Source organism: Struthio camelus, chromosome 5 (assembly GCF_040807025.1).
Source record: "Struthio camelus isolate bStrCam1 chromosome 5, bStrCam1.hap1, whole genome shotgun sequence".
Lineage (NCBI taxonomy): Eukaryota > Metazoa > Chordata > Aves > Struthioniformes > Struthionidae > Struthio > Struthio camelus.
In genome coordinates, this window is record NC_090946.1 from 56,263,765 (window position 1) to 56,287,939 (window position 24,175).

Genomic DNA, 24,175 nt, shown 5'->3' on the forward strand with positions numbered 1-24,175 from the left:
GTGTCAAACCTTTCTTCTTCAACCACATCACTTTAATAGAAAATTTAAAAACTGATAGAAAAAATTATGATCTGGGAATTCTCCCCTTAATCACGTCCCCTAATATCTATCTTTAGATCCTCACAATCCCTTTGTGTTGCTGTTGAGGAAAGCAGAATTTATTTTGTAGGTTTCTAAATAATTTTTTTTCAAGTTCATCAATTTGCAGTTTATGCCCTAATGTACGTTCTGTCTTGTGACATTGTATTTGTCTAAGTGACTGAGAAGTCATGTCACAACTGTATTAGCATTGGCAGCTATACAGTTTAGTGTAAAAATATCACACACATTTTAGACCTAGAAGACCTCCGAGAATCTCGATTTCAACTTTGCAGAAGAAATTGTACCCATTTTAAGGCGCAGAAAATACTAAATTGACTTTGAGAGGTATAGAAATTAATTTGGCTCAGCTTTGTTTCAGATGGTTACCACCTGCAAGCTTCTCAAAGACCAGACACAGATATGTGAGCCATTCCTTCGCATTACAATAGAAGGCAGAACAATGTGTGCACACATGGATCCATCCAGAGCTAATATGATGAATAAGAAACAATATACTGATGTATCACATGAACATTTCTTCTTTCTTTCACTGTCTTTCATTACCATTTTTCTTTTTCTGTTTTCCTTGCTTGTTCTTTCTGTCTTTTCTTTCTACTTCTCCTTCTCGCTCTTCTACTGAGACAAAAGAAAACCAAATCAACCTTACAGTAGGCCATGATAACTATTCATAAGAAAGTGAGAGTTTCTCAGTCATATATGCAGAGCCTGGTCCTCTGATAACTCAGAAAATACAAGTTCCTTTTTAACCTTAATTAAATTCTCAACCATCACCTATACAACAGAAAAAGAATGGATGGATAAAAGGTAGAAAGAGACAAGTTTTCTTAGAAACCTTTAGGGTCAATTTTTCAAGATTTCAGAGTATGTCATTTCAGTAATTAGCATCTAGAAGTAGATGAAAATCTCAGCAACAACTTCTAGTAACACCCACTGAGACATCAACACTCTGAAAAATACTGTAACTTACCTGATGTCTAAATAAATACTTTAAAACGCAATTAAAAAGGATTCTATCCAGTTTTGCCAATCTAATTTTACTAAAATTAGAAATGCTTCACAGGCAAAAACAGGTCTTTAAAATAACTGCAGGTATATGGATTCCTAAATATAGTATTTTATGAGGAAATCATGGGTAAGACACTAGACCTTAACAAATGTACACAATCATTCTTTAGGCTTGTTGTACTTTTGTCTAGATTTTCAGACAATAAAAAGTTAAGGAAATATAGTACTATCTCTGTGATGACTACAGCTGTATAGTATTTTGTAACTATTGTACTACCATAAATGTATTGCTTACATTTATCTGTCCATTATATGATATATCAATAAATTACTATTAAGACTACAATAACAGGTTGTTCTGACAGGTTTACCTATCCACACCTTTTACTGCAATTAAACATCTCATTCCTATTCTGGACTTACACAGTACTTCCACTTGCTAGTTCAAAGTCTTCTCAGTGGCATATATTATAGGCTTGCTTCAGGTGGAAATAAGAGAAAAAAAACGAGTAACACTTTGTTCCAGAAAATACTCTCATTGATAGATTATGTCAAAGGGACAAAATTTGTTTCAAGGGATCACAGCTGCAGACAATTATTGCCATTATCCTATCAGTGATTGCCTTTATTCCATAGGGATGTTTGAAAAGCATCCTTCTGCAAGGGATTCTAGAAATGGAGATGAACACATATATATATTTGTTATCAGCAGAGGCAGAATGAATGATTTTTACATTTGATCTCCGTATGACTGTCCCCAAGTATAAGCAAAAATGCGGCTGCTTCACAATGCCTAAGAGAAAGAAAATAAATTAATTTTACTGGTCAAATTTCAATATCGTTGATTTCTAAACTGAGATATTGATATTGTGAAAAGTCATTCAGCATATATCTAAAGCTTTTAACAATTAGTACTTTACACTTAGGCTCTCTGCTTTTGACTTAGAATAGCTTCAGGTAAGTCCAGGAATGATCATGTAGCCTCTTTCTCTGGCTTCTAAGCAGAGAAATGTTACAAAGACAGCATTTTTTTTTCAAATGGAACATATTCAATAGGGATATACCAAGCTACTATTGCTGATAAGAAATTTAGGGAAATTTGTAGTTGTGGCTTCACTTTCAAAGCATGTTTTGGCCCCCAATCCAACAGTTACCCAATTTAATGTCAGAGTTTAAACATACGCATTTCAGAACACTCTTCCTATGTTTCTGTATATGTACTGTTGGATCATTGTTTCCTTCCAGTAACCTGAAGACCTCGTATGGCATAAAGGTAGCTCATGCGCACAGAAAGCAGAACACAACTTGATTCGGAAGCAATCAGGGGAACAAACACTGTTGATGTGTCCAGTATTAGAAAAATATTCCATCTGTTCATCCCAATTGCCTATAAGAAGTACTGGTATATTGGCTTGAATCTTCCCTGCAGCCATTAATCTTAGGGGCCTCAGTTGGGGGATCTCAAACTGTGAAGCAGCTGTCAATGATGCTTCAGAAGGAAATGCAAGCAGCCGGAATGAACACTAGTGCCATTGTTCCCTTGGCTTGCTTGCTCCTGCCATTGAGCAACAATGCTTGTCGGCTCCGTAACAACATTATAAATGTACATTTATAGCTTCTTTAAATGATCTAACTAATTATGAGATTTATCCACAATGCTTCTCCTCAGAAATACGTTTTCACTGTAAAGGCTTTTCAAATTAAAATTTCCCAAATTTTAGAAATAAAGTTAATGCTATCGCCACTATTTCCCATTCTAATATTTTTAAAATATATTCCATTATCTCAAACAGAGAACTAATTTTTTCAGGTCTTCGAATACAGAAAAAAATTCAACTACAAATGAAAAATTCAATTACAAATTGTTTTTAAGCAGAATTCCTATTCTTCTGCAGTATTTCTATTGTTATTAACTCACAACTCAAAGAAAAACAGTGTTTTTAAAGTACTAGTTTATGCCTTTATACTAGCCCAACTCCTATATCCGAAAACAGATAATTGAAGGTATTAACTGTTCTTCTCTCAGATCTCAGCTGCATGCTTCTATGCAACATTTTACCAGGAAATTCATCATATACCAGGCACTAAAATGCAATATCATAAATTCAGTTCAAATTAAATTGGCCACACATTGTCTGTTTTGATCCTTATCCTTAGAGGCCGCCAAAGGAGATGGAGAATACTGGACCAGGCCCAGAACCATAAGTTCACGAGAATTTATGTTTGTGAAACAGCATGATTCGTAGGCCTATGAGCAAATGAGAGACAATGGAGCAGAATAAAAAGCCAACATACTATGAGCAGATGATGAATGTGTCTAGCTCTGTAAAGAGTCCCATCTGGTTTTATAACTCCTTGCCCTTCCAAGTTTGGTAACTGAATAGCATATACCCTTCTTAAGAATTTTGATTACAAGAAAAAATGGTTTGATGTACAAACCTTGTAATTCTTGAAAATATGCTTCATACAAAACTTCCTGTCTTAAGAGCTGAGTCAGAGATTTAATGATAACAGAAGTATGCTGAAGTTCGGTAAGTAGGACATATCTTCTCCCGTCCTCTTCCAAAATAAAGATTGTCCTGGAAAATAACTGAGATGTTATTACTCTTCTGTTTTTCCTTTCACTTTCCTACTTCTGAAGATGTTTTGTAGTTACTGCGGGTACTAATAAGAAGCCTAGCAAAACAAGGACAGGCATGAAGATTTGAAAGAAAGAATCAGATGCCACTTGTGAATACCGATATAGAAGTTAATAATCCAAAAAGGAAGTTTATAATGAAATGTTTATTGATGCAGCAGAAGCTAATTTATCTTTATATGATTGTCTTCAAGTCTACCATCAACAATTTCAGAGGCATTATTTTCTATTTACAAGAAAATGATGTAATGATCCAGTTTATTGTTTTATTTAGAGACGTAAGAATTAAAAGAAACTGCTTTGCTTTCTTTCAACAAAGAGGCTTTTGCTTTTTCCAAAATAACTGACACTTTATAGCTATGCTTTATTATACCAAGATATGTAGGCTAGCATCTGACAACACTGAAGGTGGTCTGGCTAGTGCTAGTTTCCTAATAGACAGGAAAAGATAATCTTTTAATAACCCCAAAAAAGGAAAGAATCTTGCCTTGGAATGACAGCTGAATTCTTACGTATTCTTTCCTTTTTAAGCATCTATTTTATGAAGTTTTTTCCTCCCAGGTCTGGTCTCACCTTAAAGTGTCAGTCAGAAGAGAGCATTTTCAGATTTTCAGAATAGATTTTCAGAAATTATGGGCTTTGCTTTCCAGTTCTCAGGAAAGGTGACAATAGCTTCTATCCAGTGTCCAATCACTGTGCCAGAATTTGGAGCAGTAACAGCTGCAAAGAAAAATCCTGCCATAACAAATCAACTCAAACATTTTCTTAGAGTAGAAAAAATTTATTCAATTGTCCCAAAATCTCAGTGACAGCTTTATTTCTATGCATACAAAAATGGTATCAACAAAATATTTGGAATGCAATCAAAGTTTAGCTTTCAATTCCAGTCTTTTCAAATACAGTCGTAACTGTAATTATGGATGGTCTTCTGTACATCCACAACATCCAAAGTTAGGTGAAGAATCCACTTTGAAAAACTTCTACAGAAGTACAGTTTCAAAATAGATTTTATGTAGCGAATTTGTTTGGAGAATCTGTCCACATGAACAAAAGCCTGCCCACTGAACACATTCACAGTACGAGGCTGCAGCCAGCACCATCACATTTAAGACTGCTGTGTACAAGTCTAGTCTGCACAATGATTTTAGCTTCCTGAGCATTTGCAGAGAAGATTTTCTTTTTTGGTATTGTGGCATTCTGCAGTACTGCTTAAGAGACCATGTTGAGGAAGTTCAACTCCAAAACAAGGTTTACAAACTAAGCTGAATTGTTAATAATAACAAATAGTTAAATTATCAAATAAATAATGAAGCAAAGGTGAGGAGGAGATCTTTAGCTGTGTCGATGTTACAATTGCAGGTCATTTTTGAGATATAATGAATCAAGGCATGCTAGGCAAAAGTACCTCAACTGAACCTATATTGCAAGCTACCTAGATTTCCCCCAATTGGTCCACGTATACATAGGAAATACTGGATGGGTGCTATCTGTCATAATGCCCTTATGGTCTCTCTAGCTTGGCTTCCCAGCATTTTTTTCCATCTCACTTTTTTGCTCTACGACCAGCCTCCTGAGCCTCTAAAACAGTATACACAAAGAGTCTTGCACTGATCTTGCTGCATTTTTCAAAACACTAAAGCTTATGAAATGGATGTGGCTGAGAGAGTAGCTGAACCTACCAAGTTCACACCCACCAGGTCTTAACTTTGTTCTGGTCTAGCCCCACTTGACAATAGTCTTCCAGACTTCCACTGCAATTGCAGCTCTTGCGTATCAATACCGAACTGCAATGCTACCAACCTACTGGATCCGCAGATCATGTCCAAAAGCTGTCCATTGACTGTCCGTTTCTGGTGGCCTTTTGCATGTTGGAAATTAGAGCTCACTTTTCTGCAGAAGTCACTATCAACGTGGCTTCCTTAATGAATGCTAGTTATCCACTGCCAAAGTCAGACAGTATGCAGTAGGAGCATAAGGATTTCTTAATGACCATCCATTGTATAGTACAGACATATAACTTAAGGCACACTGACAGGTTTACTGTATGCAGTTCATTACTTTGTTTTGCAAATCATTCACAAGGTATTCATAATTTCTCTCAGTCAATCTGATATTCACTTTTTTTTCACAAAGTAGCTTGAACAAATATTAAAATATATTAAATTAAACTAGTTGTGACATCATCCTTTTGTTGACACCTACACTGCTTAGCTCTTTATTATGTACACCAAACATATCTAATTTTCACTAAGCACTGTCTTTGCAAACTATGTCTAAAGTAAAAGAACCCTGGTAGAAAACTGCATTCTGTTTACTGGAATATTCACATTTATATTTCAATTTCTGTATCATTGTTTGACTGTGTGCTTTCATTTTAACACAATTCTTTTCACTTCCATTAATATTTTGCTAGAGGTATCCTGCATTCTGTGTAACATAAACACAAGTTATTCATTCAAGAGTTCTGATCTTTAACCCAACACCAGTGCATAAACAGAAATGGTTTATCCATGCAGTGTGTAACCTTAAAAGACAATGAACAGCTGCTCAGGAAATGGAGTACCTTCTTGAACTACTCACATAGTCTAGGAAAGTATTAGACTCGCAAGAAAAAGTAGCCAACATGATGGCCAAGAACAGAGAGAAAGCTGTAGGCAGCACAAACAGGCATATTATACCAGAAATTCCCAGCTTCCCCACATCGGCAATATCTCAACAGCACAAAAAGTGCTAGAGACAGGGAAAGACAGAAATACTTAGGGCTCACAAGATGCAGTGCACGATAGTCTACGGAGAGTGATAAGAACAGAACAGGCTGCCTGGCTCCTTACTAAAATAAAGTCTACAAATGCAAAGATTTAAAACTACGGGCTCTGTGAATGAGGTTTATCTGTTTCAGCATGATCTATTGACAACTAGTATGATGATAATTTTCATTATTCACATCTTTGTCTTGCAATTTTTGTGCATATTGCTATGCAACGTGTGACATAACTTATATTGCACTATGCACATTTTTGTCTAGTTCAACTTAGGAAAAAAGACATATCAGTTTTTAGGTTAGCCTTCATTTTATTAAATAAATAAAGATTATTGCTTTCCTTTTCTTTAAAAAAAAAAAAAGAGGTTGGCAACAATAATCTTTCTGAAGCCCTTTAAGCAATCAAGAAAAAGATATATCTTCAGCTATTTATAGCTTTTCAGGAGGTGATGCAGCTTCCATCAGGATGCCTCATAAACAAAAAATGAATGGATTATTAGAAAATATCTTAAGGTAATGAAAAAATATTCCCCTCTGCATATGGAAAGCAGAGATTTGGTTACATAGGGAACCTCTGACAGTATGAAGAACTGAAGACAGATTTCCTAAATCTTGGGTCTGAAGGGCTTTAACCACAAGCCTTACCGCATATATACTGACATCATAAACTTCAGTACTTGTCGATGCAGCTAAAACTGTCTTCCATGTAAATAATGCCTACCTGTTTGACAAAAGCATGGAATAACTCATTTTGTGCATGCTAATATCAATTCTGCAACACGCAGACTGTTTTTTCCCCCTCTGAAACTATAGGTTGTTACCAAGCTGGAACAATAGCTGCAAGAACAGCAGCAGCTATTTCTAATCCAAACGCATCAGGAAGCCTAACATACTTTCTTCTGTTACAAATGTAAGCATCCAGCCAGTCCTATCTAACTTCCATTAGCTACATAGGAGTATTACTCTAATATAGACCAAGTTATTGAGCAATGGATGTTAGGCAGAAACTCAGGACTAGACTGTGGTCCAATTTGTGTAGCTGTCTGTTGCATTGAGGGGAACTAAGGTTACCTCTTACTAACTTTCAGCGGCTACTCTTGTCAACACCACCCAGAACAGAACAAAAAAAGTCGTTACTTCAAAGCTATTTTTCTACTAGTGGCAATTAGCTAACAAAGTCCTCCTCTTATACTTAATCTCAGTAACACTCTGTACTTTCTTCAAGCCCCAGTACTGGACCATTTGTCAAATATACGATTCTCTCATATGAAACAATTCCCTTCCAAAGTTTCTGTAGTGGTCCTCAGTGGTATCTTGGTTGCTAAATGCTCAGCAGTCATGTTAAGCCAAATCAATTCAAATGAAAGCCAATGACGATTTAATGATTCAACGGAAAGGAGTGCTGGATGACCTGTGAACATTACAAAGTTTTTCCACTTCACTTTCTTCCTGGATAGTATACTTTAATATTTTAATAAAGTGAACCATTCTGCTCCACTGTATGAGTCCAATCAACAGTATCTAGTTCAAAAAGAAAGTTAGCTATAACTGAGATCCCACATGTCAGTAGCAAAACCACCAAATAAAAACTGCCAGCTACTTTCTTCTTCAAGCAAATGAGTTCCAACAAAAAGGAATAATGTGAACGGAGAAAAGAACCACTGAAAAAAAAAAGTGCTTAGAACTCTGTTTTTCATGGAGACACATGGAAATGGAAACTCTCTACCATTATCATTAAGCAGTATGGATGTTGCACTATGTTGAGCCAACAGAGAAAGAACAATTTCATAGCCAGAGGCCTAATTTCTACATACGGACCTTTTCCCCTACTCTTCTAACATCTTTTAAGTGAGAAAATGCCATTAAATAATATTTATCAGGCTTCCCAGCATGAGGAATGCTTCCCTCAGTCCAGACTGCTTCCCCAGTTAACAGCGGTAACTGAAAGGGAAATCTTCAGCACAGATCCCCAAATTGCTCATGTTACTGCCTTCAGCTCTTACTCACATATTCAGTATGTGCACGTACTAATGAGAGAATTGCAAGTGCTACAGCAGGATAAAATTTCCATCCTGCAGCTCATGACCTTGGCTCTTTCAGTTCATAACACCTTGATCATCCGTTTGGCCTCTTCTCCTTAAGGTGACACAGTGACATCAAAGAATCCATCTCTTGCACCTGAAACATGCTCCTGATGGCATATGTCAAGCAACCAAAATTATCTTTTAAACACCAAATGATTAAAGAAGTGCTTTTCAAATATCATATTTACACACAGTATGCATTCCAAAAGTTCCTCTTACAATTTAACTTTCAGTTGCAAGATAAATATATTGTTCTCTGTTTGTCTCATAATCAAATCCTCAAACATCCCATGCCTCCTTACATATCCTTAGCTGACTGCCAGCCTTGCTGGGATACCTCCCATTTAGAGGAAACTGACAGTAAACAAAAAGCATTATTTTATTATTTTGGTGGGAAGTGCCAGGCAGGCCTGCACACATCAAATAAAAGCCGCCTTCTGTGGGCTCAGATACGTGTCTCATGAAAAGAAGTGGGAACAGAGAGAGCAGCAAAGGAGCACAAAGAGACAACATTATCTGAGGACCTCAATTAGCCTCAGGTTTCACAACAGCAATTGCTAAACTTCCTAACTAGACAAATCTGGCAGCACATCATATGGGTGTAGTCCCCAAAAGAAATGGCTGAACACACCATATAAAAGATGAAAAACTAGTCACTCAGAGCCACTGACTCTAATGGAAATTATCACCAGAAACAACTTAATAGCAAGTTTCAAGATGCAGCAAAATCCTTGTAGTCTTTGCACTAGTGTAGAATTTGCATTATGTCGCAAATCTGATACTTCTGAGAAGGGAAAAGTAAGCATAAGAACAAGAACAATTTCCATAAAATAAAAATTCAAGAGAGAAAAAGCAGGACCACTAAAATATTTTTGTCTTACTAATATCAAATTTTCTTTCAAGTAGTATTGAAACATTTAGTTGTGCAAGATAAAAAATGTTTTTTCTAGCATGCCAGTTTTATTTTTCAAAACTTTAAACATATTACAACAGCAAAAGTAATGTCACAAGGTGTTACATTAATATGTAAATGATAGATATAAATATTCAGTATACATATTTTAATAAAACAATTCTGAACAAAATCACTGAAATAAAATATTTTACCATATTAAACCCATAAGTTTTTGAAATGTACTGTTAGGAAATTCACAAAAAATGTCAAACTGTCGTTTCTATTGCTATTATCACAAAGTTATCAAAATTAGCCGCTCCTACAAACCTTCTGTGCTTCAGTAAATCTCCATTTGTATTTGTTTTTATAGAGAGATCTGTTACACTAAAAATACTTCAAGCACTTTTAGTCAGTCTGGAAACAGATGAGCGTATGTAATTTGCTGGTAAGTACGCTACAAAGACTGCCTGCAGGGGGTTTGAAGGCTTAGTCTTCTCTGGCTGGGGAGCCTTGAATCTTTGTTTCATTACACACTATTTCTACTCCTTGAACACTATGAGAGTGATCAAGGTATTGCCCACCATATGTATCCAGGGTTAACTTACTGAGGATCTCAGAGGCTAAGAATGACCATACATTACATATTGATAGCACACAAGTGACAAATTACAGGAAAGAAAAGCATGCAAAGGCTGAGAAAAAAGGTCTCCTGAATAAAGAGGAAGGTGGAATAGGACCACTTCAAACCTATGTTGCTGCCTTCCCTATTTAAAACTAATTGATAATGCAGCATAAATAGTAATGCTTGCAGCCACATATTCCCCCTTCATTCTGTAAATACTGAGGTTCAGAACAGAGGCCAGATTAATTAAATGCTTCCATTAAAAAAGAGTAGCTTTTACTTCTGCTTCTGCAGCTTGCCAGTAGAATAAATCACATACCTTCAGTCCAAACTTTACCTGATCTTTTAATATAGGGGGATACTGCTGAGCAGTTCAGTTGGACTTGGTCTCAACAATGTTATACCTGTCCAGTGGCCAAAGCTTCAGTGCCAATCTGGCACAATTTCTGACATATACTGATGCTTACCTTAGTTGATTTGGGAGCAATTTATTTTATTAGAGATGAATACCACTACTGCAAGATGGTCCTGAAGTTCAGTGTGCGTGAGGACCTAAGGACTCACACTAGGAAAACAGACCACTTCTGTAACATTATTCCCATGCATGTTTATTATTATGCATGTGTTTGTTTTTTAATTCAGCTCTGTAGCTTAATGTTTACTTGACCTTACAAGAGCATGTTGCAGAATATCTGCATACACATGAAAATTTGGCTAGGCATATTTTTCTAAATAAGACATTGTTCTATTCTCATGATTCACATAAAAGCTCTCATACAATTGTGGACATTTAAGGGGTTATCCAGGAAAATACCTAACTATGCAAAAATGTCTGCTTAATTTATTGATTCATTTTGGACCATCATGGGAAACTCAGGGCCTAAAAATATCTTACCCATAGGCTTTATGTTCACATTTCATTCGTACTGAGAATGACTGACTGTACTAGAGGCCCTTGGTACCTGTTGCTGAAGTTTCTTTACTCAGTATTTTTCTTGGACTGGACTTGCAGCCAACTGGTTGTAATTGACCCTCTATTGGGACAAGTTAGGATAAGAACATATGCCTTTCCTTAAAAAAGGAGAGAGAAAAAAAGAGAAGGAGAAAGAGAGAGAGAAATATCACCAGTATTTATTTTAAGTTGCCTTCATTTCCAACGTTTTTGGCAGAAAGTCAATCTTCTGTCATAATGCAGTTCATATAAAAGCAGCTCCTGGAAAAAAGACTGCACAAGGAACTGAAACCTAGCTAAAATATAAAATGTAAGAATGGAGCAGTAGAGTTATTTCTGCCCTGTAGGGTGTACTGTCTAGTACACCTGATAGTACCATAAGATTTCTGCATATGAAATGCCAGGTTGGCATTTCTCTTTAGGGCAGTCATTAGTCAATTTGTCATACATCATGCAAACACAAATTACTAAATTATAACTGCGGATGTGCAAACCTCCTATGGTTCTTTACCTCAGGCCAACTATTTCTAGGCTAAACAAACTTGACACCAGCCTTCAGCAGCAATAGTAACAATTCCACAAGGATCTCAAGGGATTAGTGGCTGCACCATGTGAAAATATGCAAATTCTGTCTAATTTTTCATGTATGAAAAAGGAAATTTTTGCTAAACTTTTGCATGCAGAAAAGTATATTAAAAAACAAAGCTATTACCTATGTACATGAATCTTTCTGAAATGTGCCGTATGTTTAAGCTTTGGTGCACATACATGAGAACTCCCACCATCTTATCTTTGTTGTTGAGCTCACACTCATGTTAGTTTTATTTTGGCATATAAGCAAACCTCCCTCTGCAATCTGCAGTCCATGCCCAAAGGAATTGGCACTCAGCACCCCCTTGTTCCTTTTCTAGAATCCAAATACAAGCTCACAGATATAATCTTAGTAAAAAGCTTTTTTTTTCCCTTAAAATGTGTGCAAAATCTTAATATTTCAAGAATTGTTATATATACATTTCTTCTTACTAAAGGAATACTTGTTTTACTACCTTTCTAAAGAAAATACATGAATGCTTCAGATTTTCAAACCTGAAGTTAAATTCTAAGCTGTGAAATACTGACTGATGAAATCTACATACATACGTGTGCCCTTCTCCAAGTCACTGAAGAGGTTACTAAACCATCATGGTCCTGCTTAGCTCAGCAAACTTCTGTTACAACAGAATTTAAACTTTCAAGTTAATGGTAACATCATGCAGAGGCTCAATGGGTTAATGAATGAAGACTAGACATGTTTAACCTAATACAGGTTCTAGCTAGATGAAAACAGTTGTTCTTTCTAAGGTGGTAAACAGCTGTTCAGTAGCTGGCTTTCCAGACAGGCAACACAAAGAAAAATCGCCTGTTTCCACAAAAGAAAAGCAGTGCTCATATGCCATAAGCATACTCCTTATCCTCTCACCCACTGCTTGATTCATGCGTCCTCCCACTCCACTGTGTCCCTAGCTGGATTTCGAGACCCATAGGAGTTATAACAGACTCACAATTGTAATTGCTGTGTGCAACTTCCTCAGTGAGGGCAGCAGAGCAGAGCCAGAAGGAAACACAGCATCTGCTCAATCCTGTTTTAACGCAGCAGCCAGTCACGGAAGAACTTACTTTCTTCAGCATTGGTATGAAGGCAAGGATGGCCTTAACATTGCCAAAATGCCTACAAGCCAGACTGCCATATGCAGCAATGGGTATGGTGGAGCCTGTGAAACCACCTGCAAGAAAACAGGCCTCAGCAGTTGCACGATCCTAGTGTAGGTACTTACCTATCCACTACTGAGGGGGAACGAATTCCTGACAAAAGCGAAGGGAGTAGTCCTGCAGACAAATTGCTTTAGTATGGATATCACATAGACACATTCCATAAGGAAAAGTACTCAGCTCAAACTTTACTTTTTACACTGTTGGCGTCTTATAATCTGAAAATATATTACGCCATGGAGAATGAGAACATTTTTCTCTCCTTCTTTCTGTTTCTCTTTTTGTAAAGCAGAAAATTAACCTCTTCCATGGATTTAAGGCCATAATTTGTTGCAGCCAAGAGGTTTGTAAGAGCAGTGTTATCAAAACTGGAATCATCAAGAAATTGTATAAGACGACACTGTTTAAGTATGAGTCTAATTATTGCAATCATTTTTTTCTTTTTTTTCCCCACTTCTTTTTGTTTCCTTTGCATAGATCCACTTAATCCCATCTCTTAGTGTGGGCAAAAGCTGACAGTTGCATGACAAGGAATGTTTCCCTTTGTAAAAGCCTACTTCCTCTCTGTGTAGTTTTAGCCTAATTGAAATGTTTCCTATTAAGCTCAATCAAGGCAGCAATTATCTAATTACTCACTTATGCTTTTCCAGTCAAAAATAGTCCAACTAAGCATATTAGAGGGCGGCATACATATTTATTATTGTTTTTATACGTCCCCATTTTAGCTTTAAGCAACAGTTGGAATATTTTCACAGTTCTTTTGTACTGCCCCTAAGTCAACTTGCTACTATTTTTTTTACTACAAAGAATTGTGCAGGTCACAAATCCTCTGCTATGTGGCCAAAATTCTGCAATAGGTAGACGACCTCTTCAGAATCAAGTTGCTGCTACATAATATGGCAAAGAGAAAAGAAGGTTACAAACAAACCCATTTCATATGAATGGGCCTTACATAAGTAAGCTTGCAAGACTGAACTGTCCAAGGCAACTTTTAGGTCTTCCTAGTTAAAATTAATTTTACTGAAGCAGTTTATCTTTTCAAAACTGACTACAGATTTTGGATACCACAATTCCTAGGCTCACAACTTAAGGCACTGTAAAGTAACAGCTAGTTTTTCAGAAAGTGCTAAGCGACCACACACTGAAACCCAGATCCCTTTCAAATGTGTCAGTTTGAGAATACAGAATAGAAAAAAATCTCCTACAACACTGAATCTAGTCCATTGTTTTTTTAGGCACTTAAACAACATAGACGAGATCACAAACACTTAAAGCTCCACTTGAAACCTAGAAAGGCTTTCTCAGCTCCAAAGTAATCTTGTTTTCTAACTGAGCCTTTTTAGAGAGGTCCTTCCAATGTGTATATAGCCTATAAAAACACAGTACTCTTTCAGTAGCCTCATGTTGGTGTCACTGCTTTTCATACAGCACTCTCTTTTGTGTAAGTGAGGTAGGTATAGCAGAAACAGCTACAGAAGACTTCTGGCTGGTTGCAGAAATAGCACATTAACAGCTTCGACACTTCACAGAAGGCCTCCTGAAATACATGATGAAGATAACTGAGAGATGCCCTTTGACTTCCGTGGTTTTGCATGTGGTCCATAAGCAGAAAGCAGACTCTTTTCTAACACTGGACAATGCAAGAATAAAGGACTACAGACAGGCCAGTTAGCCACTTGCCATTTCTCCGAAAAGGTACAAGGGCAGGAGGCCGACCTGGCACTCCCCCTCCCATGGCTCCCACCTGGGGAGACACAGGCTCACCTTCTGGGAGCAGCAGAGCCAACCACATGGCAGGTCACCCTCAGCCTTCCCCCGAGGGATTTTGTCTTGCTCTGCCAGTTGAAAGTGGACTGTCAAGCACACTCACTCCTTCCTGCTGTCCAGGCCACATCCAGACTGTGCCCAACAATGAAAGAACAAAAGAACCCAGTTTCTCTTTAAGGTCACATTACACGTTTTGGCAGCAAGGGCTGTTTAAAAGCTATAGGAGTATTGATTTGTTTTAAAAAGGAGGAGGGGAAAAAAAGTAACATAAACATTTCATGAAAACAAAGCTAGACAAAGTTGCCATATTAAAGCTTATCAATCAGACTGCAATTAACATTATAGACCATGCTGCTAGAGTTACAATTGTGTTATCCTTTGTGCAAGAGACATGCTACATGTACATGGGTTTGAAGCGCATACCCATGCAGGCAGTCTGGAAACACTTAGTGGTGATAGCCTGTACTAGTATGTAGGAAACCTAACTTTAATTCCGAGACCCAGGACATCTGGGACAAAAGCAGAACTAAATGACATTCATCATATGGTTGCCCTTTATTAACTTGCAGACTATAATACTTTTTTGTCATAATACTATAAACATGTTCCTGTTTTCTACTTTTTAAAGTGCAAATGTTCATTGTTAGCAGAAAGGATAATTTTACAGTAAAAAAGAAGTAATTTCAGACCTATGTTGTCATAGTCAGAGTGTAAATGGATACTTCTGCAGTATTTCATATATTCATGAAATGCACCATTTTTCTCACCACCTGACTGTGATGCTGTTTCATATACATTATCAACAAAAATACAGCTGCCTGGAGTTTCTGGAAGATATATGTATATAGCACATACTCACACCCCATATACATGGAGGTAATATCCATGTGAAAAATTGAAGAGGTATGTGATACCTATGACTGCATCACCTGCCCACTAATCCAGCTCCCTGGGAGTTAACTCTGACATTCCAAAGCCCTGAGCAGCTTCAAACAGCTGCCACTGGAGGGGGAAAAAAAAGGAAAAAAAAAAAAGAAACAGAAAGAAAGAAAGAAAAAGGAAAAAAAAGAAGAAAAGAAAAAAAAACCAATGCCCCCAAATCTGATAGTGAAGCGTTACTCTTCTTCCTCTTCTCTTGTCTCTCTACAAAATTGCCCCCTAAAATGAACTGTGAACCACTCCAACCAGAACTACAAGAGGAACAAAGCCAATTTTGAACTGGTAGATACTCTTCTACTTGTAGAATCTTTTTTATAGTGTTTACTATTGCACATTTATCCAGAATATCAAGTCCTGTAAGCAGTTAATTTGTGAAACATAATGACACGAGAGTCCTGTTGAATTCAAGTGTTCAGTGACTGGAAAGCCACATGCTCCAGCACCGAAGGGGTCAGGGGAGCATTCTGGCAATACAGATTCTTTCCTTTGATGTGTGGTCTCCTCTTCTCCTTTGGCATTTTTTACCTTCTGTCAGTAAGCTATTTGGACAAATTTAACTTATACATTTTTGAAGTACAATACTTGCCCCTATATTCTTGATTGTTGATTTGAGCCTACAACTGCTATCACAATCCTAATAATTTTTTTTCCACAGTTACAATTGTCAAACACTGGAACAAGCTAACCAGAAGGGTTATTGATTCTCCATCCTTGGAGGTAGTAAAACTTGACTGGACATGACCACAGCAACCTGAATCTAACTTGGCTGTGCGCTGAGCAGGGAGCTGAACCAGACGACCTCCAGAGGTCCCTTCCATGGTTCTATTATTCTAGTAGTAGCACTAGTAGCAGTAATAATAATAAACTGGGTCTACAAGACAAACAAAAAAAGCTCCTTATAAATATGCACTAAGTAAAACAACTCAAAATTTCATCCACTCCTCTGTTTAGTTTTCATTTGCCTTACAAAAAGGGATCTCCCATGGCAGAGAACCAGATATTATAATTGGAAATCCACCCCATCTCATTAAACAGTTTAATTGATACATTTGAATGAGGATAAATTATTAATGAAACTTAACAAGATGAATTCAAATGTAAAGATTACTTGCATATATGAAATAAACCTGACTCCTTTACTAAAGCTTTGAAAAATATAAGAGATCTGAAAATTGTCTGGATTAAATTTGCTAAAAAGTTCAGGGGGAAACTATCAATACATAGCCAGAAAGAAAGTGTAACTAAAAGCACATTATAGCTCTGTATTCAATTATGAATATGATGACATCATTGCTAAGTAATTAGTAAAATAGTTGATTAAGAATTCTGTTTTTATGACACATGTTAACACTTAGGGAATTTTGATAGTTAGCACCAAGAGTTGCATGAGAGCAAAGTGCAAAGCAGCATTAATCTAAGAAAAATTCCTCATAGATGCAATGGAAATAAAACAAAAAGATTTATTAAAAATAGCTACTGATAATTAATTTTTCCTGACACCAATAAAATCTAAAGGTAAAAATGTTAAGAGTGTAGAGGGAAAGGAGTAGAAGAATTAAAATCCTTAAAATCTTTAAATCGCTGTAAAGCCAATAAGCCCAGAGGGGTTTGAAAACATTACGAAAGTCCCAACTGCACATGTAAAATAAAAGAATGGATAAAACATATGTAAAACATGAACATTTTTGTATTAAAAAGAACAGTATTTCAACTATTACTGTTCTGTCTGATTAGCAAACTGCTCACTAAAAGAATAATGAAGCCTGGAAAGCATGATCTGTACAATTTACCACACTGATTCTTAAGAAAAACATGATGTCAGGATCTCAATAGTAGGTGGTCTTTGAAAGCAATATGTTGATTTCATACAACACAGATTCAATTTAAAATGTATGTGGAAATAGACAATGCACATCCAAAGCACAAACCACAATATATTACCTTCGTACAGAGATATGTAACAGCGCAATTCCTCCAAATTAAAGGTTAAACTGCTCCCAGAGGAAGAGTTGTCTAGCCAGCCCCACAGCAACATAATCATGTTACAGACCCAAAAGGAAGTTAGAAGCCATCAGGACGATTGCCTTTGGAATCTACCATGAAGCTAGATAGTGCTGCCAGTAGCCGATTTTCCACAAGCAAGAATCTGTTTTTAAAAACAATTCTAATCCATTTTGCAGCAAGTTCCAAAGGCTAAACAGTGAGATGTAAGTAGGAAATAGTCTATCTATCTGCCTTATTTATAAGGAACTGTTTCCTATGGTCTTGCTAACATATCTTTGTCCAGTTTTTCTTTTATCATTTCATAGAGGATTCTAGCTCACTATTTTATGACTTTTGAGATTGTACAGTCCAAAAATTTGTTTGATTTTTATTTCATTGTCACCTTTTTCACTACAGCCTGCTTTTGAATTTTACATTAAACAATCATCAGATAAAGAGAAATGAGTTAGCTCCCCTTTTCCCATTTTCCCATTTAATCACAGAATGGTTGGAAGGGACCTCTGGAAATCATCTATCCCACCCCTCTGCTCAAGCAGGGTCACCTAGGGCATGTTGCTCAGGACCCTGTCCACACAGCTTCCGAATTATCTCCAAGGATGGAGACTTCACAACCTCTCTGGGCAACCTGTTTGAGTGCTCTGTTCCCTTCACAGTAGATAAGCTTTTCCTATGTTCAGATGGACCTTCCTGTATTTCAGTTTGTGCCTGTTGCCTCTCATCCTATCACTGGGAACCACTGAGAAGAGTCCAGCCCCATCCTCTTGACACCCTTAGTGATTCAGGCTCTCTTTTGCTTGCCATCTGGCATTCCTGGAAAAACAACACCCTGCTCAGAGCAGGAAGGGTAAAAGAAGACCCGCTACCGATACAAATTTCTCTGTGACACAGGAGTAGGGGTCCCATCTAGTGCAAGGGAAGGCTGCGGCTGAATTTCTTCAGGCTTGAGGTTAATTCAAACCACATCTCCTACTTTCTGTTCTTGTCGATACCAATTACACAACAGAGAGCATAGCTGTATCCTGCTCTCAGGAGAGAAATTTTCATTTTGGATCCCAGCAGGATGAAGCACTCAATGTGCAACTCTAAAACAAGCACGTCAGCTGAAAAGAGGATCAAGAATCCAGAAAAAAAATTATGCTGCTCGTTTTGTATTGGCTTTCCCTTCAGATATGCCTAATTCTCGTCACTGACTGCCCAGTTGCTCTCTCACACACCACTCGCAAGACATTTCTTGAGTACTTGTGGTACTCAGACACCTAATTCTTAAGTACTGTGATCCTTAAAGTGAAGGCATCTGGTAGGTGTTCTGGACATCCCTGTTAGGCTAAAACTGAGATGCTATTCTTCCATCAGATCACAACTTGATGTTACAGCCATTTTAAGCACAGTTGCTAGTGCCTGGTTCCAGCATGGGAATGCTGCGTGTCTAATTACAAGATTTAATAGAAGCTATGCCTTTGTGGAAGAGGGAAGGAAATAGTATTTTGTGGTAACAGCACCATACAAAATGAGCATAAACAGTACATGGCTACTTTATGCACTGTCTTTTCCTAAGGTAAATATGTGCTAGCAGTCAAATAATTAAAGGGAACTTTCAAACTAGCCATGACAAGCTCCTTCCAAAGATCTAGAAACACACTTCAAAAGAAACTGCCACAGAACATTTTCTCTTAGCGGCTTTTCATTCAGCTTGGCATGGTGGTAGTCTTTTCTGTCCAATTGTTTCTCAGCTAAAAGCACATCCTTTCCCCAACTGCCAGCTAATTCATTTAGTTGAGAGACACAGCCAACATGTCACGCTTTCCAACTTGCTTAAAGTTCACTCTTGTAACACCTTCTCTTCTCACAAGGGGAATCATTGCTGGGGTTCAATATAAAGTCATATTTTCTTTAGACTTAGCCTCAATCTGAATATTTGTCTGTTAATCAAATAATTGCCAAGGCATATTAAAAAGGGATAACTGAAAATGTAAACATACAGATGAAGTAACTGATGAGGTAAACAGGCCTAATGATTAATTCCCTTTTCAGGCACTAAGCACAACATAGCCTCAATGTTATATGCTCTCCTATAACTCCACATACATCTACTAACAAACATTATTTATGATGGTCTTTCACAAAGGTGCTAAGGATGGGCTCAGTCGTACCAGATGTTGAGAACTCTCAATTCCAATTAAATTTAATGAGAGCTGAAGGTACTCAATGTCCACCTCTGCCACTAGTTAAGTAGCTACCTTGCAGTCACACCAGAATTTCTGCATGCTAATAAAATTATGCTAAAAGACACAAGCAGCACAGAACTGAAGTAGGTAGATTCACGTTATTTTCAGTTTACTGATGAAAATGCCCCCTTTCACCCTCTGCCAACAGTTCTGACCCTTTTCTACCCCTTTTCCCTCTTTGTTTTCCTGTGCTGCAATGAGCAAACAAAAGGAGAGCTGATGGCTCCTATATTCTCCCATTTCATAACTCAAATCTTTTCCTGTGCCATTCAATCTTTACGTCCTTTCAGATGCCTCCTTTGCCTGAGACTGCAGACTGCAATCTAAGTTTTGAGAATGTACTGGTGCTAACCAGTGCTCCCATTTTGGAGGACGAGGAAGGAATATTTCCTGTTGAGCCAAATTATCTGAGATGCAATCTGCTTCTGACCCCCCCCCCCACCCCCAGCAGAATTATAGAGACATGCATACTTGGATTCAGAACACTGTGAATTAGAAATGGAATATTAGAAGTAAAGTAACAGAATATTTAGTTTGTCACAACCTGCAGTTAATACACAGTGAAAATAAAGGCTACACATGCCGTTCCCCCAGAGGGAAATGAGGCTTTCAGCTGCATTTCTATGGAAAAGGGGAAGCCTGAACGTCTTCACAGACTATGTTTCTTGCCTCTTCTACTATAGCTGGAAATGGTGAGGACAACTGTAACTGAGTGGAGTTTTGAGAGAAACAGACTAAGGGCATCTGCCTCAAATTATGTTGGAAGCAACTGCAACATAGCATGCTTGTACTTAAATAGACGATTTTCTGTGCACTGCCAAGATTATAATTTCTAGTCTGCCTCAGTCTCTACCTTTATTTCTCTTGGCTCTAAGCAAGGCAGAACCAGAGATGCTATGTGACTTCCCTACAGAAACAAACAGGGCTCAGATATATAGGCCAGTTATCACAGTTCAACTAGTTAATATGCATCAACTGAGCCTTTATGCTCATTTTAAGTTCTAGTAATATGTGCTCGTTTGATTTACAGGCCAAACCAATGACAGAAGGCTAAACTATAAAGAGGTAAATTCGAATGTGCTTAATGCTCAACTTCAAGGTCAGAGCTACAATTAGAATTGAGGATCACTTGCTCTTAATTCTGCTTGTAGGTTCTAGGATACACACTGACCAATACGAAGGAATATGTCCAACTCATTTACTTCTTCAGCACTTTTGTATGATACTTAAGGAGCCAAATGAGTATATTTTAAGTGCTTCAAAATTACTCTGAAGTAATCAAAAGTCAGCTCATTCTTCTGACTCACTTTCTCGGGTCTCAGTCTTGCAGAGACTTACTTATGTGCTTAGCTTTAAATGAATGAGTAGGCCTACCAATGTTAGCAGGGCCACTTAGGTGCACGTTTATTTCAAATCATTAGTTTCTTTTCCTTGCACTGAGGAAGCCCTAAAACTGTATTTAATTGAGCAAATAAGGTGGAATTTATCCCTTCTACCATAGCAGGCTAAGAGTCAGGCATCTTGTCTAAAGAAACAACTTCATGCTCAACTTGGAGGGACATAAGCTCCCTGGGAGAATATTTGTCCCCACTGTAGATACCAGTTATGACAGGTTAGGACAAGCTGCCTTTCCCTGTGCACTTTATTAATACAGGAAACTTAGCTAGCCTAGACGAGACACCTAATTTATAAATGGCTAAAATTAGGGAGACAAATATTACCTCAAGAAACTCAAACCTTGTGTAAAAATTTCAAAATATGGAATTGGTTAGTCAAAGTAAGGTTAGATTAGTCTCACCAGTAGAGCCACATAAAAGCAGTAGTGGTAAAGCAAGTATAACCACCAAAAAATATCACTGTTGATGCTTTCTATGGTTTTACTTTTTAACTTCTTGTGATAACTATAAAGTCTACAGGTCAACTGCTCTAGGAACATTTTACACTCTTTAAAAAAATATGACTAAGGTAAAATTACTATAGATATAAAATTTCCTAGGAGTCTGCTCTAACTGTAAGAAACTTAGAAGGCAAAGAGAAACAATGGCTATTCCCCCCACCTTCTTACTTTTTTCTTGTTCATCACAACTGAACTGTAGATTTCTCATTCTTAGAGAAGTAACCATTATATTCAATCTAGTTAGGCATCTAAAAAGTGGTACTGTGCATATTGATGAAATAAATATGCACATACTATTCTTGAACAAAATAAAATGTAGTTATGAAGTCACACTGCATGCTAAAGGACACCACATACTTTTTTTTGTCTATTGATATCATTAAAAGAGAGAGAGAGGTAGAGGAAAATTGAAAAGAAAAAGTATAGAAACTGTTGAGAGGTAATCAGGAAAAGATGCACTTGTGGAATTTCAAAATAGCATAAAAATATAGTGCTATAATGGAGATACAAATGAAAGTCACATTTCTTGAAAATTTGTTTGGAAAATGAATGACATACACGTTAATATTTTTAGAACACATATTAATGTAGAAGTCATATTTGTTACATATTCATGCACATACACACTTACTTTAATTTTAATGTCATTAGCATTAATCCTCAGTATTTTACTGTGATAAATTTGACCTCCAAAACAGAAGTCTAGGAAATATGGCAATTCTATGTGCCCGAGATAAACATTCATTTGAGAAACTTCGTAGGAATAGAAGGCATACTGAAAGTCTGACATGCAAGAGGAAGAAAACTATGACTTATATGCAAAACTTTTTCTCTCAATCAGAATTTTTTCTTTCAGAATCAGTAGAAAAGTAGTTTAGATTAATGAAACTTTTTTATCTCTCTCCCGTCCCCTCCTTGTCTCAGTGTCCCACTTTCCCATACCAGGTCTCAGGGGAAAAAAAGGCAGCAGGGGCAGCTTCATCTGGGCTGTTAAAAGAACCTCTACCAAATACCAGGGACAACATAGCAGGTGAGACTTTCTTCAACAAACATGCATCTCAATTTCTTACTATCCCCTATGTAAACATAGACACATAAACAAAGTAAATACTTATTTGTTCCTAATGCTTTGAGAACACTTACTAGAAGACAAACTGTACCATAATATAGGGCGTATTAGCCCTAGTGCTTATTTTAATCCGTTAATCTGTTAGTGGAGTTTTTTCATTATAAAACTCCACTGAGTCAAGGTACAACAGAAGTGTCATTAAATAGGGGTTATTAGCAATTTAATTATTAATTTTTCCAGACACTACTATACTGTAACGACGATAATCTATCAATTCCTTAAATAGGAAGAGGTTCTCACGCTCATGGAGTTAGAGTATTAGACAATGATTCAGTTAAACGGGTCTGTCAGCTCTGCCAAACTGGATGATGAGCTGAAGAGTCAGACCTTTCCATAGTGCAAGCATCTAAATTTCAAAAGAAAGCTAGAGTAATTTCTCAGAATTATCATCTCAGCCCTTGTATTCTTATTCAGATTAGAATTAAAGGGCAGAAACAAGAAATTTCTGTGAAGTTAAAAAAAAAAAAGAAAAGAAAGTCGATTTAAAATGATTTGGGAACTTGGAAACTTGAAACTAACTTTTCCAATCAAAGTTAAAGTGCATTCTGAAAAAAAAATTACAGAAAGAACCAAATCTATACTACAGAACCAAAGCACATGTTACACAGATAAATACACTGCTGCTTATGCTGCAGATCTTCCACTCTTTCCCAGTCTTATCCAGAGGACATCTAAGAAATGAGAACTGCGGGAGCACAGGTTTTCCTGGCCTCCACCAAGGGACCTCAGTATAGACACAACGTGAGCTGCCTCTTCCAAATTATTTGTATAATTACAAATTAGCTGCATAAGTATGAGGTTGAATATTTATTACAAACTACATCTCTTCCTTCAGAAGGAAGCGGGTGGATGTAGCTTCTTTTCCTGGCATGCCATTGCACCTTACGGCCTGCATTCAGAAAGCTGCCTTCTCTTTGCTCAGTGTTGTTCTATCCTTTCATTGTAGCCATATTCCATTTCTTTGGACTGTCTGATACTACAATGATGTTAGTTAAAACTAACAGGAAAATGATCTTAACTACTTCACTTTGTTATAAATATGGGTGAACTACTGTTACATACAGTTTTAAAAAAAAAAAGTCTCCATGCCCAGTATATTTTTAATACCAGACTTCAGCATGCTGTGATGTGATATACAAAGGAGCTGTAAATCTCTGCCTATCTTTGGTTGGTGTCCAACTGGAAATTGATCTCATGTCATTTTTCTTTAAAAGTTGCATATAATTCCAGCATCTGGGTCACCATTTCCTCTCTCAATAAAATAATAACTAAATACATCCAAAACTGTGTGAGAGCTACAGCTAAGCTTATGGTGGATGTCACATATGCCCGCTCATTGCACCACCAACAACTGAAAATGCTACTTTGTAAAAGATTTTTGTATTCCTTAATATTGAAAAATAGCA

At 37.1% G+C, this 24,175-nt stretch overlaps 1 protein-coding gene across 2 annotated transcripts in view; it reads right to left on the reverse strand.

The window, feature by feature from the left end:
* SLC25A21 (solute carrier family 25 member 21) overlaps nt 1-24,175 on the reverse strand; it is a 260,329-nt gene that overhangs the window by 170,960 nt on the left and 65,194 nt on the right. The window contains exons 1-2 of one of the 2 annotated variants that reach the window (XM_068946511.1): nt 4,319-4,465; nt 3,547-3,686 (exon numbers count right to left, since the gene is read on the reverse strand). The exons of the other annotated variant lie outside the window; for it this stretch is intronic. The gene's annotated coding sequence lies outside the window, so the exon portion shown is untranslated. Of the gene's footprint in view, nt 1-3,546; nt 3,687-4,318; nt 4,466-24,175 lie in introns of those variants that run through there. 2 annotated transcript variants of the gene reach the window in all.